General features: G+C 40.4%; 1 non-coding gene and 1 pseudogene across 1 annotated transcript; one reads left to right on the forward strand and one right to left on the reverse strand.

Moving 5' to 3' along the window:
- Positions 1 to 2,852: 2,852 nt before the first annotated feature.
- LOC133290127 (uncharacterized) lies at positions 2,853 to 14,791 on the reverse strand (annotated as a pseudogene).
- Positions 9,808 to 9,914, forward strand: LOC133290129 (small nucleolar RNA R71). The gene has a single exon (XR_009748600.1). It is a non-coding gene; the product is annotated as a small nucleolar RNA R71 (small nucleolar RNA).
- Positions 14,792 to 14,876: the final 85 nt, after the last annotated feature.

Raw genomic sequence — 14,876 nt, forward strand, 5'->3', positions numbered from 1 at the left:
AAAATGGCCTTGCATTGCTTTGGGCTTAAATCCTTTAACTTAGTCATATTCTTAGTAGGTTGGGCTTTAACTTTATTTGGGCTTTAACCCACATTGGCTAAGTTATTAATTATCTTATTTAAAGTGGGTTTTAGCTTAGGACTAATGTTGCTTATTCAAAGCTACTCGTTCACCGAATATGGACTCGATCCCTTTTCATTTTATTTCATTAGGCTAATTTCGAGTACAAGATTTTTGGGTTATTACAATGAGCATGCATTAGCATTTATGAGGGTACTATATGTACCAGATCACTGGCCAGTAGATAGTGTAGCCTTCGAGCAGTGCGGACTTCCACTGGATAGGTCTCCGAGAGGGAGTTCCAGTTGACCGAGGGTCATAGTGTTTGATCCTGATAGGAGCACACTAGGAATATCTCGGGTGTTATGGATGGAAAGGGTACCTTGGTGGTGGTTATTTGAACACACCTTGGATGGACCCATAGGCTTATATATGCCTAGGGCATGCGTGGTATTGGTAGCTACCATCCCGCATCGTCGTATTTTGTATCCCAATATTCCCCAGTTTCTCTAAATCCCTTGCTATATCCCGTTTTTTCAAAGTGGTTGTTTTATTCTGCTTATATGCATCAAAGTGAACCATTGGGCGGAGTTTTCTCCAGAACCTCTGGGTTACTGAGATATATTCGTATATCTCACCCCGTCTCGGGGCATTTATTTCAAGAGGTAGCAGCGGAGCTGGAGCAGCGGGCAAGAGGCCCGCAGAGTGATTCAGTGGAGTTTTAGCATTTTGCATTTTGTTGGCCATGCGGCCTAGGCTAGACTTAGGGCATGGACATCTCATTTGTATTTAGTAGGAGCTTCATTAGCATCTTGTTCATGTCATTTTGCCTAAGTCTAGTGGTCTTGCCATTTAGTTTATTTTACCATTTGTATTTATGTTGTAATAGTGGAAGATTGTAATTAAGTTTCATTTGGAGTTGTAAGTTGTAAAGCAATATTGTAATCGTATCTTGATGCATGTCTATTTATGATGGAAGGGCCTTAGGCCTATTGTAGGTTATGATTATATGTATGAAGATAATGTGCATGAAAATGGTGTTAGTGATTGCAACTAATTAAGAATGATTAAGATGAGCTATATGTCTAATAACTATAAACTGGATTGGGTTGTAAGTGCCTCAAGGCATTGTTGGTCCTTGTGTGTGCCACCCATTGGGTTATTACCGTATCATTATGTGATTATTAGGTACATTTGAGGCTTAAATGATCTTGTACAAATTTAGGGATTTAAGGAAAAACAAAGGAAACTCTGGCGAAATTTCTGTAGAATTGGCAGATTTTAGGTGAACTTCGGAAGAACATATCTCCGTCCACAGATTGCCGATAGGGACGTTCCATACGCCATTTTGAAGCTTGAGATGTCCCCTTTATGGTGTTAAAATATGAGCCAGTTCTGGGCTGCACGAAGCCCTGTGGAATTTATTTAGTTCGGACTGTCCAGGGACCTCTGATGCAGGGGCTGTTCTGGCCAGTTTTTGGGAAATTGATTCCCTCTTCATCTCTCAGTCAAATGGAGCGTGTGATACATAAAAATGAAGTTTGAGATGTCTAGTTTGTAGGATAAAAAATTGAGAGCAATTGGATGAGTGGATTGGGTGCAGTAATTCGAGAAGTGTGAGTGGTTTTGAGCGGTTTTGGGGTTGGTTGGCTGTTTTGCTTGTCCAACTTCAAACAGTGATAACCGAAGCAAATGAGCTCCGATTAAAGCGTGTGATAGTTTATTAGAAAGGGAATTAAGTAAGAAAAAAATATATACTGAGGAAAAGGCCTGGTGGTGAGCTCTTTGTTCGCATAAAATTAATTAGTGAACCATTTTCAAAGAGGTAAAAGCGTAAAATTGAGTAATAGGCTAAGTGAGTTTATGGGAACCCCTTAGTAACTTATAATAAGTAAAGTGAGTTGTAAAAAGTAGTTAAACAAATATTCCGTAAGAGTTTACAGTTATGGTCACAACTTTTAATTATTACGCCTTTTATTGTTTTAAATACACGCGTAATAATCGGAAAAAGTTTACTCGTATTTTTATAAATGAATTGCTGTGATTGTAACTGCGCTTAATATCATATTAATGTTAACAATACCGGTACGTAACGAGATGTTACAGAACTTCTCAAAAATTGTGAGAATTAAACTCTCTTGCACTCTAGTGTCTAAGGGTGTACTCATAACTCGACCTTTACTGCACTTAAACTACCATAAGCTTGCCCATCTTATCACTTTCCACAGTGACACTGATCCATAAAGTAGATCAAAAGAGACTTTGGTGGTATGGCTTGGCTAGGAATAGGATTCTGTATAAGAGGAGGGAAATGTCTTGGCATGTGGTTTGGCTAAAGGTAGGATTTAATGTTGCAGAAGGGTTCAGATTAGATGAATCAGATTCAGATAAGAGGAGGATCACAATTGAATTTATCTATGTGCTCCTTAATCCTTCTCATTCTCTTATTCCTTTTCATTCATTCTTTTCACCACCTTTTCTACAACTTTTCTTTTTCTTAAACTTTCTTCCTCCTTTTCTTCCAAACACTTTGTGATTTTAATTCTCCCTTTCCCTTGTTTCCTTTTCTTTCCCTTTCCTCAAACAAGCACTTTGTGCCTTTACTTTCTTTTTCCCTTTTTCTTCTACTTTTCCTCCAAATTTCCAACACTTTGTATTTTTATACATTGCAGAAACACCTTTCTCCATACAGAACTTTCATCCATTAACCCTTTATCTGAATCATGTATTTTGAAAACTGGGATAGATACAGGCTCTTGATTTTATCAACAACAAACTTAGGCTCAAGGTTTTCATGCAATGGGAACATTTGGTTCAAAAGAGAATGCCTCAATCAACTCTACCTTACAAATCATGACATTATCAGTTACATCCACTCCAGCTTTCTGGCACAGAAGCTGAATCAGAGAATAGTGACCCAAAGCAGAAGTGCTGCTATCAGAATGGGCCATATCATATATACTATCTTGAAGAAGAATGGGTAGCTCCACCTTCCCTTTAGTCATGATGGTATGGATTAAAACAGCTCTCATCAAAATTACCTCCGCCTGGTTAGAAGAGGGCATGACATTGGAAACCACAAAATGGAACCAGACTCGAGCCTAACCATTTAGATGCCTCAACCACAACAATTTAGGATTGACCTTATCTTTGGTTGTATCCCATGTTTCACCAGGCTTAGCTATTGTCTGCAAAATAGGCTCAGCTGCCCCCATCTTGGTCCAAGTTTCAAATTCTGGGTCCTTTCTCCTAGGTGGTATTTCAATTTGCTGCCAGTTCTTCTTGAAATCACAGCTGGCATGGTTAATATAATCACAGTGCCTGATCTTCAGAAGCTTCTGTATGGTGTGGGCATCATATTTCACTTTCTTGCCCCTCACCCAGCTGGCGAAAGTCCTCTTACCACCCTGATCACCATTATATGCATTAGCAAAGAATTCCCTTGCTATATTAGGGCTGCTGTTCACCAGGATCTCACAAAAAGTAACCCAGTCCCTTTTTATCAACTGGGACTGGAACTCAGGATATTCATCCTTCTCCAGGATGAACTTCCTCTCCCTCACGAATGGTCTGGAAGAGGTTTTGGCAGTGTAACGAGCCTCATGCTCAGCACTCCTCCAAAAATGCGCATCATAAGTAGGAGGTGGAGATGTAGGTGCAGAAGCCCGAGGTTCCCTGGAACTCTTCTTTCCAGACTTCTTGGGGGGAGGTGTAGACATAATCCTGAAAATCAACATAAAGAGTCAGTATGGCATTTGAATTAGTGGATCCAATTCCCAGATTTAGAATGGAATTAGTGGTGGAATTGGCTCCAAAACATTCAAGCAAACACCCCCACAATGCCCATGAGTAGACCCTTTTAAATATGCATGCAACAGGGCCTGGGCGCTAAAACGTTCACACTGAGCGTTTTAGAGTCCTGGCCTTAAACGTGTAAGAAACTGGCCAAGCGCTAAAACGTTGGGTGACCAGCGTTTTAGCGTCCTGGCTTTTCTGGGTCAGGCATTTTAGCAAACACCTTATGTGCGTGTGTGCAGCAGCAAGTGTTATGCTAATGGGGATTTCTTCCCAACCCAAAAATCAGAAAACACAGAATATCTTATATCATGATCACTCATTTTCGAGCATAAATTACATGAGTAGTGTAAGAAACGAAAAAGGATGAAACCCAAGATGAAATGGCAGCATGTGGATGCAACATGAAAACAAAAACGCGAGAACATGTATGGTTAGAGAAAGAAAACGTACCTTTGGTATCAAATGATAGTCTTCGGTGCAAACAATGGAACAATGGAAGATTGAGTGTGAGAGAAAGTGAGAGAAAGAGTAGAGAATGTGAATAAGAGAGAGAAAATAGTTGCTGTGAAACCAAGCGTTTTAGCGCCCAGGTCCAGAGAATGTGCACACTTCGTGTGTAGCACCACGCTAAAACGGTCACCAGGGACGTCTTAGCGCGCTGTTAAGTGATGAGGCGCTAAAACGGTGAAACCAAGCGTTTTAGCGCCCAGGTCCAGAGAATGTTCACACTTCGTGTGTAGCACCACGCTAAAACGGTCACCAGGGATGGCTTAGCGCGCTGGACCAGAGTGTGTGTAAATGAGTTATTGGGTGAACGCTAAAACGGTCAGTATGGACGTTTTAGCGCTCATGGCCAGAGAGTTTCATAGTGATGCAACTCCTAGACCGCTAAAACGTCCAGAACGGAGGTTTTAGCGCCCAGCACTTGTCAAAAATTTCTCTTAAAATTTTCAAAACTTTTCCCTCCTTCCTTCTTCACTTTACTAATGGGGTATGAACACTGAAATTACATACCTGGTACAGTGGGTTGCCTCCCACTCAGCGCGTGTTTAACGTCACGAGCCTGACGGGTATGATCTATTTTACCTCTAATAAGGCAACTGTCAGTAGTTGCCTATCCACAGCACTTCCAACATATAACTTCAACCGCTGACCATTTACTGTAAAACTTCTGTCTGAATCCAAAGAACTAATTTCCACGGCCCCATAAGGTTTCATGTCTTTCACCACAAAGGGTCCAGACCATCTAGACTTTAACTTCCCTGGAAATAGCTTCAACCTGGAATTGAACAGAAGAACTTGATCCCCCACCTTGAAATCCCTAGGTGTGATCTTCCTATCATGCCATAACTTTGTCTTCTCTTTATATAGGCTTGCACTTTCATATGCAGAGAGACGGAACTCATCCAATTCATCCAACTGTAGTAATCTTTTCTCTCCTGCTGCTTTTGCATCGAAGTTCAGAAACCTCACAGCCCACAATGCCCTGTGCTCCAACCCTACTGGCAAATGGCATGCTTTCCCAAACAACAGTTGAAATGGGGACATTCCAATAGGAGTCTTGAATGCTGTCCGGTACGCCCACAGAGTGTCATCAAGTTTCTTGGACCATTGAGTCCTAGCATTCCCAACAGTCTTCTCCAATATTCTTTTCAACTCTCTGTTGGAAATCTCAACCTGACCACAAGTCTGTGGGTGGTACGGAGTACTAATCTTGTGCCTCACTCCATACTTTGCAAGGGCATATTCCACCATCCTATTATCAAAATGAGTTCCCCCATCACTAATTATAGCTCTCGGGACTCCAAATCGCGAAAATATGTTCTTCCTCAGAAAAGCAATCACAACCCTAGAATCATTGGTTGGTGTGGCTATGGCCTCAACCCATTTTGAAACATAATCAACTGCCACCAATATGTACTTGTTAGATTAGGAAGAAGGGAAAGATCCCATAAAATCCATACCCCAAACATCAAATATCTCCACCTCCTGTATATTGTTCAAGGGCATTTCATGTCTCCTGGAGATATTACCAGTCCTTTGGCAATTGTCACATGCCTCCACATACTTTTTGGCATCCTTGTATAGAGTTGGCCAGTAAAAACCGCTCATCAACACCTTTGCTGCGGTTCTCTCTCCTGCAAAATGTCCACCATAAGCAGAACCATGACAATGCCACAATACATCCTTCTGCTCCTCCTCTGGAATACATCTTCTGATCACACCATCTGAACACCTGTAAAAGAGATATGGCTCATCCCAAATGTATCTCTTCACGTCATGTAGAAATTTCTTCCTCTGTTGCCATGTGAAATCCTTAGGCATCATCCCAGCAGCTTTGTAGTTGGCAAAATCAGCAAACCATGGTGGGGTACTGATGGTTAAGACTTTATCCCCCACCATTTCCGTAACAGCACTTATTGCCAGTATCTGTTCATCAGGGAACTCTTCTCTGATCACTACCTCTGATCCTTCTTGAAGCTCTTTCTCTGTAATCCTGGATAAGTGATCAGCCACCAAGTTCTCAACTCCCTTCTTGTCTTTGATCTCCACCTCAAACTCTTGTAATAGTAACATCCAGCGGAGTAACCTGGGCTTTGCATCCTGTTTACTTAACAAATACTTTAAAGCTGCATGGTCAGTATAAACAATAACTTTTGATCCTAGCAGATATGGCCTGAATTTGTCAAATGCATACACAATAGCCAGTAATTCCTTTTCTGTAGTAGCATAATTCTTTTGTGCACTATTTAGGATTTTACTGGCATAGTAAATGACATGCAATAATTTATTCACTCTTTGGCCTAGTACCACTCCTACAGCATAATCACTGGCATCACACATTAATTCAAATGGCAATGAAAAATCAGGTGCCATCATGATAGGTGCAGTGATCAACTTCTCTTTCAAAATATGAAATGCATGTAGACATTCATCATCAAACATAAACTCTTGGTCTTTGACCAACAACTTGCATAAAGGCTTGGCAATTTTTGAAAAATCTTTAATGAACCGCCTATAAAACCCTGCATGACCAAGAAAACTCCTCACACCTTTGACATTGACAGGTGAAGAAAGTTTCTCTATCACAGAGATTTTTGCCTTATCTACTTCTATTCCTCTCTAGACACCTTGTGTCCAAGAACAATTCCTTCAGTCACCATGAAGTGACATTTTTCCCAATTCAAAACCAGATTACAATCCTGGCATCTTTTTAAAACAGAATCCAAATTTTCCAGACATGCATCAAAATCAAAACCAAATACAGAAAAATCATCCATGAAGATTTCTATATATTTCTCTACCATATCAGAAAAAATGGATAGCATGCACCTTTGAAAAGTGGCAGGAGCATTGCATAAGCCGAAGGGCATTCTCCGGTATGCGAAAATTCTATATGGGTATGTAAATGCGGTCTTCTCCTGATCCTCCGGAGCCACGGCTATCTGATTGTAACCTGAATAGCCGTCCAAGAAACAATAGAAGGCATGTCCTGCCAACCTCTCCAACATCTGATCCAAGAACGGAAGGGGAAAATGGTCCTTCCTTGTTGCCTTGTTCAGTCTCCGATAGTCAATGCACATCCTCCAGCCAGTGATTGTCCTTGTGGGAATCAATTCATTCTGCTCATTCTTCACCACAGTCATTCCCCCTTTCTTGGGTACTGTTTGAACAGGACTCACCCAAGCACTGTCTGAGATAGGATAAATCATCCCAGCATCAAGTAGCTTCACAACCTCCTTCCTCACTACCTCTTTCATAGTGGGGTTGAGTCTCCTCTGTGGTTGCCTTACTGGTTTGACTTCCTCTTCCATCAAGATTTTGTGGGTGCAGAAAGAAGGATTGATACCCTTAAGATCTGAAAATTGCCATCCCATAGCTGTTTTATTCTTCTTGAGTACCTGAATCAACTTCATTTCTTCACTCTCAGATAACATTGCATTGATGATTGCTGGATATGTTTGATCATCCCCAAGGAACACATACTTCAGATTTGAAGGTAGTTCTTTAAGCTCTACCTTAGGTGCTCCCACAGGAATGCCATCTATCTTTTTATCAAGCTCTTCCACTACTGATTCCTCTTGATAATTTTCTGTACTTGTCTTCTCAAGAAATCTGTCTTCCTCCAATGAAAAGTCTTCTTCTCTATTCACTTCTTCCACCATCTTCTGTATGACATCAATACTGAAACAATCCTCCACATCAACAGGATGTTTGATGGCTTCAAAGACATCAATTGTAACTGTTTCTTCATCAACCCTTAGCATCAACTTCCCTTGTTCAACATCTATCAGGGATCTTGCAGTTGCTAGGAATGGTCTTCCTAGGAGTAAAGGACTTTCAGTATCCTCTTCCTCCATATCAAGTATCACAAAATCCACAGGAAAAATAAACTTGTCCATCTTAACTAACACATCTTCTACTAATCCTTCTGGTCTTTTGATAGATCTATCTGCTAGATGCAGAATAACATTGGTATCCTTCAACTTATTTAACCCCAATGCCCTACAGACAGACAATGGCATCAAATTTATACTTGCCCCCAAATCACATAGTGCTTTACCAACTTCCACATCCCCAATTGCAAGTGAAATGCTAAAGCTCCCTGGATCCTTCAACTTTGGAGGTAATTTCTTTTGAATCAAAGCACTACACTCCTCCGTCAAAGCCACCATCTCACCATCCTTTAACTTCCTCTTCTTAGATAGAAGATCCTTCATAAATTTTGCATAGTGAGGCATGTCCTCCAGGGCTTCAGCAAATGGTATGTTTATCTGTAATATCTTGAAGATATCCATAAATCTTGCATAGTTCTGTTTCTGAATCTCTTGCTTCAATTTCTGAGGGTAAGGGACTTTTGCATATGGAGACAAAGTAACTGGCTGGTCCTACTTGTCAGCCATCTTCTTCTTCTCCCACTTCATTGTCTTCTTGGGCACGCTATCATTTTCAACTACCACCTCATTTTCTTCCTTATCTTCCTTCACTGTTTCTTTTTCTTTATTTTCCTTCACCTTCTCTACTCCATCATCAGAGACTACATCTTCAACCACAACCTCTTCTTCATTCTTCTTATCTTCCACATTCTTTTTCACCTGTTGAAGCACCAACCCACTTCTTGTCATGATTGCTTTGTAGTGCTCCTTAGGATTCACCATTGTTTCACCAGGAAACTTCCCCTGTGGTCTCTCAGATATCTGTCTTGATAGCTGACCAATCTGGGTCTCCAGATTCCTGATAGATGCTTCCTAATTTCTGAATGAAGTCTTGGTCTCTTGCATGAATGCAGATGTTTCCTCTCTGAATGAATTAGACCCCTGAATGTAATCTTGAGTAGTCTTGGATAACTGAGCAAAGGCTTTTTCCCATGCAGCAGTATCACTTGGTTGTGATGAGTGTGTTGGAGGAGGATGCAGTGGAGGATTCAACTGATGGTTGGAACTATAACTAAACCCTGGGTGCTGATTCTTGTTCTTCCATGGTGGCACATACAAATTTCGCCCGTGGTTGTTGTAATTCCTCTGGTTGTGATGGTCATAACACACTCCATTAACTTCTGCATGTTCTGGTGATCCCTCATAGTCACATTCCTCTGTCACATGGTCTTTGCCACAGATAGCACACACATAATTGGTATCCACAGAAGCAACCTTTTGTGAGGATAGTTGCTTAGTTAGAGCATCCAACTGTTGTTGTTGCTGTTTCTGTGTCTGCATTAACTGGTCATTCTTTGCCAACAAAGCATCATACCCATCCAGCTTAATGATCCCTGTCTTTCTGTCAGTCACTGGGGCATTATCAAATTCCTGAGATGCCAATGATTCAAAAATATCCAAAGCCTCTTGAGGAGTCTTGGTGGTCAATGAACCACCAGCAGTGGCATTCACCAATGTTCTGGTGTTGGTTGTCAACCCTTGGAGGAATATTGCTGCTTGATTCCACACTTCTATTCCATGCTGTGGACATTTCCTCAATAAAGTCTTGAATCTCTCCCAAGCCTCACAAATGGATTCTAATTCTTTTTGCTTGAAGCCTGTGATCTCATCCTTCAACTTTGCCCTGTTCGATGCTGAAAAGAATCTGGCCAAGAACTTGGTTTGCAGATCATCCCAAGTTGTTATACTCCCCTGAGGCAATGACTGCAACCATCTCCTTGCATCATCCTTCACTGAATGAGTGAATAGTCTCAGCAGAATTGCATCCCTTGTGACACCATTAATTTTCACAGTCTCACTCAACAACAACAAAATTTCTATATGCAAGTAAGGGTCCTCTGCACTGGTTCCAGTAAACCGCTCCTTGACACGTGCTGTCGAACTCGCGCAAATAAAAAATTAATTCTTTAGGGTTCAGAAATTTTTTGTAGTAAAGTGCAAACCCTAAGTCGTCTCTCAAGGAATAAAAATCGCTTATGATGACAGAAAATAAAAGGGGGGTTTGTTTTAATTTCAGTTTGATAATTTAAAAAGGCAGAATGTAAAATTGTATGTAAAATTCGTAATTAAAAATAACCAACCTAAGGTTTGGGTTCCATGGACGTCTTTCCTCGGATAAGAGGATATCAGAATCGTGATTGATTTGTCAATCGAATCAGAATCCTTATTTCCAATTGACAACCCTCTCTAAGCGATCGCTTAGCATTTGATCAAAGATGATGCTTCTACTCATACAATCGCAGAGTATCAGCCCGCTTGATTTAAGGTCATAGGGTCAATCAACCTAATCATCAAATCTGATGATTAATCCCTTTCCATAATCGCAATCGCGAACCTTAGATTGAATATCCACGATCGCACGATATCAATCTGAGTTGGGAGGGGAAACAAAACTGATTTGAAATAAACGCAGATCCTCAAGACTAGTCTATGGAATCCATTACCCTTAGGTTGATTAAAAGGTTCTTAGCCTCGCATGGCTAAGGTAAACATAATTCAAAAAATAAGAAGAAGAAGAAGAACACAATTGAATAAAAACTCAGAGAGAACTTCTCTGTTGTAAAAACTGACTCCTAAGGGTTTCCTAGAGTCCCCTTTAAATAGCCGTCACGCAGTACGGCTAGGGTTTCATCGCTTCAGCCCAAACATAAAATAAAAACCGAATAAAATAAAATGAAACAATAAAACTTGGCTTTGGGCCACTTAAGTAATTGGGTTTTAATTTAAATTACAAGCCCAATAGTCAAACAAAACTTCAGCAAAATGCGTCCAACTTGGCGTCCGAAATCGACCATCTTCCATTCCGAATTGGGCTTCGAGCTCTTCATAAGAATTGTAGCTCTCTGTGTTATATGAAAAACCCAATAAGAACGGAGTAAATTAGACAACTATGGACCGAGATATGGCCAAAATACAGAAGTAACGTAAAGCTGAAAAATTCTGACGAAAAAAATTAAACCCAATCAAAAACTAAAAACCTAAATTAACTCTAACAATCATTATTTTATTCAAATAAATCCTAAAAATACTAATCAAGAGTAACAAATAAGTGTAACAAAATATGTGTTATCAAATTCCCCCACACTTATCTTTTTGCACTCCTGGGCAAAAACTAAAATTGAAAGCAAATACTAAGATCAACCAATCCTTTCTAACAATTACCAAGCAAACAGAAAATATACAAAGATCACAAGTCTTCTACAGATAAATCAATCAGGACAGAAATTCCCTAATCTCAAATCACAAGACCTGCTAATTTCAGCTGCATATGCCAATTATAGAAAATGGTTTCTCACATGATGCTCTCAATATTCTTCTCTCAAGTGTATCAGGTAATCAATGTATCACTCAAATCTACTCCAGAAAATTATCCTACCATAGGCTTGCTCAAATTCTACTTCTCCACTGCTAATAACACATGCATGCACAAATCAAAAGGGCTTTATGCAGGGTTGTAATGGGGCTGAGGTAAAGGTATGGATGAATATGGAAGAGAAAGCTAAACACCCCAGAATTTTACAAAGAGCAAAAGTTAAGAACTAAACTAAGAACATAAAACAAAGGTACTGAAAAGATAAACATTTTTTTTTTGTTTTTGTTTTTGTTTTTGTTTTTGTTTTTGTTTTTTTGTTTTTGTTTTTGTTTTTTTTTTTTTTTTTACGAAGTAAAACCACATAAGTACAACCGCATATGTCACCCCCCACACTTAAACTTCTGTCCGTCTCGGGCAAACCCCCACACTTAAACACAACATCACAATGAAACCAATGCTCAGTAAAACTCCAGGGCGTGGAATTAATTGGTTTTTCATTTAGGCTTGTAATGCGGCTTAAGAAATAAAAGATATAAAGGCTCAAAGGGGCTCACCAAGGGATATTAATATAAGGGATGGCTATCTGGCTAAAGTGGGTGCAGAAAAGAAAGAATGCCTCAATCATATTCATGCATGCAAGTGAAAAATGCAGTTTCAAAAAGAACAAGAGCAAGTTCTAGAGGACAACAATCAAGAGCTGAAACACACAAGAAAGAAAGCATGGCCAGAAGATATGCCATGTATGCGGGCTCAAAACCTCACAAGGGTAAACCAAGTCATGCAATCAACAACACAGAATCAATCAACAGGTAGTTGTAATCCAAGAATCGAGATCAAAGCCTAACAGATTATGCTATCAAACACTGTGATCTAAGTCTACTCCATGTACCACTCAATAATTACCAGAAAGAAAAGGAAAATCTCCCTATGAAAAATCATAAACTAAAAGAAAGAAAGGAAAAGAAAAATAAAAATGCAAATAACAGAAAGAAAAGAAAAAGAAGGAAGAGAACTCCCTGAACTCCCTAAGGAGAATAAGCAACATCAAGCAGACTCTCAAACTGTTCTGAGCTCTTGCTGGAACCAGTTCATTTTTCGGATTTGCCATTACAGTCACTCCAGACTTCTTGGTAACCACTTGAAACGGGTTGACCCACCAGCTATCTGAAATGGGATAAATGATGTCGGCCTGTATTGGCAATGTCAGAAGCTTTTCCTCCCACTCAGGTAGAAGGGTCTTGGCCACTATCACAGGTAACTGCTCATTTTCCTCCAGATATGCATACTTCAGATGGTCAGGTAGATCCTTTACTTCCAACTTAAGTGGTTGCTCAGTGGATGGGAGAAGTCTAGTGGGTGCAGGTTCTGCAGAAAACACATTAACATCTATGCCTGCAATCAAATTCTCAGAAATAGAACCATCAATAATTTCAACAGGCAACTCAGAATTCAACACCAATGCAGAACCACTGTGCAAATCATCATTCAATACATGATTAAAATCAGAACAACACAAAGCTATCTCAGCACAAGCAGTACAGTTACTACTATCGGTACAATCACATGACAGAGCAGAATCAAGTAATGATGATAATTCTGGATATTCAGCAGTTAAGTCAGTAGAGATATCATCCATCATTTCATCAATTACATCCATACAGAAAATAGAATGCTCTTCCCTAGGAAATTTCATGGCATCAAAAATATTAAAATTAACCATGCTATCACCAAATTCTAAGGAAAGAGTACCAGCATGCACATCTATCTTAGTCCTAGCAGTTTTCATGAAAGGTCTACCAAGTATAATTGTACTACTAGGAATCTCACCCTTCATCCCTAAGACATAGAAATCAGCAGGAAAAATCAGATTGTTCACCCTAACTAATATATCTTCAACTACACCAGAAGGATGAACACTACTCATGTTGGCTAACTAAACAACAATACCAGTAGCACGCAAGGGACCAAGACCAAGAGACTTATACACAGATTCAGGCATAACATTAATGGATGCTCCTAAGTCTAACATACAATCATGAAAAATAGAATTTCCAATAATGCAAGGGATAGTAAATGTCCCTGGATCTTGGCACTTCTTGGGCATGGGCTGGATGAGTGCTGACATATTCTGGCTGACGCTGACTCGTTCATCTCCTTTCAGCCTCCTCTTGTTGGTGCATAACTCCTTCAGAAACTTAGCATATCTTGGAATTTGCCGAATCGCATCCAAGAGTGGGATATTGACCTCTACTTTTCTGAAGGTGTCAAGAATCTCTTTATCTTGAGCTTTTGCTGCTTGCTTTTTAGTCTGAGTGGCTCTTTGAGGAAAAGGTAACGGGATGTGGACATCAGAAGTATCAGTATTTTGCTTCCTTGAACCAGTGTCACCTCCTTGAGATGACTTAACAGCAGATTGGTTTGGTTCCTCCAGTTGCTTGCCAGACCGCAGAGAGATGGCACTAACATTGCTGGTTCCCTTTGGATTTGGAACTGTATGTGATGGAAGGGAGCTACCACTTGCTTGTTGATTCTGACTCATTGATGTTGCAAGTTGGCCAATCTGTGTTTGCAGATTCTGAATGGAAGACTCAGTCCTCTGCTGGAACTGCAGATTGTTAGTGGCCATCTGTTTCATTAAATCCTCCAAAGAAGGGCCATTGCTACTAGCTTGCTGCTGCACTGGTGGCTGCTGCTGCATTGGCTGCTGAGGGGCAAATTGTCAAAAATTTTGCCTCTGTTGTGGAGGCACAAACTGCTGCCTCTGCTGGAATGGTAAATTTTGTTGACTCTGATATGGAACATTTTGCTGATTCTGGTTCCATCTGAGGTTAGGATGATTCTTCCAGCCAGGATTGTAAATGTTGAAGAATGGATTATTTTGCTGCTGGTGCTGGTGCTGTGGATTTCCAGGAAAAACTGCAGCAACAGACTGATCAACTTGGGAACCACTGTCATGTAAGGAAGGACAAGCACCCGTGGGATGAGAAGGATCACAACAGATGCCAAACGGGTTGTTTGTCTGTTGAGCAGAAGGTTGCACTGTCTGTGTCACTGCCAACTGCCTCACCATTGATGTCAACTCATCAAGCTTGTTCTCTATTCTCTGGTTATCTGTGCTTGATGCTCCTGCTGCTACCACTATTGGATTTTGCATTGGAGAAGTTTGCACCAAATTGTTGAGCATTAGCAGCTATCTCAGCAATCAGCTCCTTGGCCTCATTAGGTGTTTTATTGCTTAGGACTCCTCCACTAGCTGCATCCAGAAGGTT

The sequence above is a fragment of the Gastrolobium bilobum genome, unplaced genomic scaffold (assembly GCF_033153095.1).
Source record: "Gastrolobium bilobum isolate Gb01-03AN ecotype WA unplaced genomic scaffold, APGP_CSIRO_Gbil_v1 utg54416, whole genome shotgun sequence".
Taxonomy (NCBI): domain Eukaryota; kingdom Viridiplantae; phylum Streptophyta; class Magnoliopsida; order Fabales; family Fabaceae; genus Gastrolobium; species Gastrolobium bilobum.